The sequence below is a fragment of the Galeopterus variegatus genome, unplaced genomic scaffold (assembly GCF_000696425.1).
Source record: "Galeopterus variegatus unplaced genomic scaffold, G_variegatus-3.0.2 Scaffold6124, whole genome shotgun sequence".
NCBI lineage: Eukaryota > Metazoa > Chordata > Mammalia > Dermoptera > Cynocephalidae > Galeopterus > Galeopterus variegatus.
Window position 1 is genome coordinate 127,915 of NW_007732235.1, and position 2,465 is coordinate 130,379.

The following is a 2,465-nucleotide window of genomic DNA, read 5'->3' on the forward strand; positions in this document are numbered from 1 at the left end:
CAATTTACATTTCAAGTTGGCTATTAATGTAATCAGTGAAAATGTGAATTCAATACTTCATAATCATGATGCATAATTCCAAATGAAAATGACACAGGCAATTAACATTATGACAAACTTTCTAGTTTATAATATTTTTTAATTAAAATATTTGCTTACAATGCTGCGGAAAAAAGTGTCCTGAAGTTTTTGATTTTAGAAAGTGCTTAGTGACAATTGCACCAGTGTGTTTAATCCTCAGGGTGAGACTACCTCCTGGAGCAATGGAGAATTTTCCATTGTGAACTGTGTAGCAAACTGTACTTAATACTTCCTTCCCAGATGAGTGATGAAATATTTTGAGGCCCACCAAATTTTGACAGATGGCTTATGTCTCTGCTATGCACAATATATTGTTAAAGATATGTTGATGGTGATGATGGTGATAGTCCTTTTGAAAATTATCACATATTTTTGTATATTGAGAGCAACAAATAGAAAGAAGTGCAATAATATTTACTGAGTGCCAAGTGATTGTCACATACATGATATTTTTTTTTAACAGAAATATCACTGGCTTATGTATTCCCAAGAGTCCTAGTTTGTTTTTAGAATTTATTTAAAAACTAAATTGATCCCCAACCTCATGCCGTATAGAGATGGAAATCTAGTGTCCCCTAAACAATATCATTAAGAACTTTTTGTAATCTTCCTTCTCTCCTAAGAAACTATTGCTGAAGTTTTTTACTTCCACTTATGTTTGATTGCTCTTTTCTGTGTTACCTTCTCTGTCTATTCTCTAATCTGTATCCTATATGGACCACTAAATGGAGTAAAGCTCCCACTTCCCTTTAGTGGCTCCCAACATCCAACAGAAATGACAATTATTTAAAATGTTGGATAATCACCCTGATTCAATCATCACACATTGTATCCATGTATTGAAATATAACTTTGTACCTCACAAAAAAGAAAAAAAAAACATCGTGTAAAATTTAACAGCTTATAAAATATCTTTGCACTTCAAAGTTTATCAGTCATTCCCCCGCTGACAATTTTCTATTACCCAAGATTTCTGCCTAGTTTCTGTTTTTCCACTTGCTAAGTCATCTCTCCCTCCTTATATTTGTTTACTTTTTCCTTCTCCTTTCTTTCCATCCCTACCCAACACCACCTTTTCAATGCAACTTTTTCTGTCTTTTCTCACAAAAATACAATTTCAATTACCTCTTTCACAGATCTAATCAGCCATCCATTTGTTTATGCATCATTTTCAAACCATTATTTCACCTTTAACTAAAACAATGCTTTTTGCTAAATAAAATAAACACAGAATCTTTATCAAAAACATTTTTGTATCCAAAAATGTAAACTTTAATTTAAAAAGTGTTAGTATTCTCACTTTTAAATAAGAAAACTGAGTCTCACTGAGATTAATTTTCTTCCGCAGCTCGCAGAGCTGGTGGGTGTCAAGAGTTTGTATTTAAACCAGTATGCCTATCACTATGGAAAATGTAAACTTTAATTTAAAAAGTGTTAGTATTCTCACTTTTAAATAAGAAAACTGAGTCTCACTGAGATTAATTTTCTTCTGCAGCTCGCAGAGCTGGTGGGTGTCAAGAGTTTGTATTTAAACCAGTATGCCTATCACTATGAGCTTTTGGGTTTTTGTTTGTTTATTACTGGTGGTGGTGTTTTTTCATGTAACTTACATTTAGTCTTTTAGGGCAAAGCCAGGACTTAGTTCAACAAACAGAACAAGCATATTCAATGATGTCAGCTGGAATTCAGAAAAGTTTCTTGGTAGCCAAGATGGTAGCATGTCCCAGAGATATGGGGAGACTGAGGTCAACAAGGCAACGAATGCTAGACATGCTTTGAGAAAACAAGAAAAGGCTCTAAATAAACACAATTTCTGTTCAAAAGTCAGTTACAGAGACAACTTTTCTGTGCATGGTCATGATTTACATTTGTTCTTTGAAATCCACTAAATATCATTTTCTACCACAAATTCTATAGTATTTGTCGATGCTTCTCACAAATGCCTCATATAAAACTTTATGCACTTCACCTTGAAAGAGGTGACAATTAAAGTTCAATTCTACTGGGCACTTACTTCGTGTGAAAACTAAATGAGTTTAAGCCCACACAGCCAATTATCTCCATTAACATGGTTTTAATATTACAGAAAACTGTTACCCAAGGAAAATGAAGTTATAGTAGCTTTATTGTTTATTTCAGGGGTATATGTAAACATAATTTATTTGAACAATAGACTGCACAACTATCACTTGAATAATTTCTTCCTTTTTGAGAAAAATAAAGTTCATCAAATAACTGTTGACCCATAAAGACTTGATTAGAGATCCTCACCTAGTTGTGTTCAATTCTAAACTATCATGTTATACACTTTGCCCAATGCTTATCAAAATCATCATCTGCTCCACCCTCATGCCCCATGCATTGAAAAATCCAGCTAACCCAGA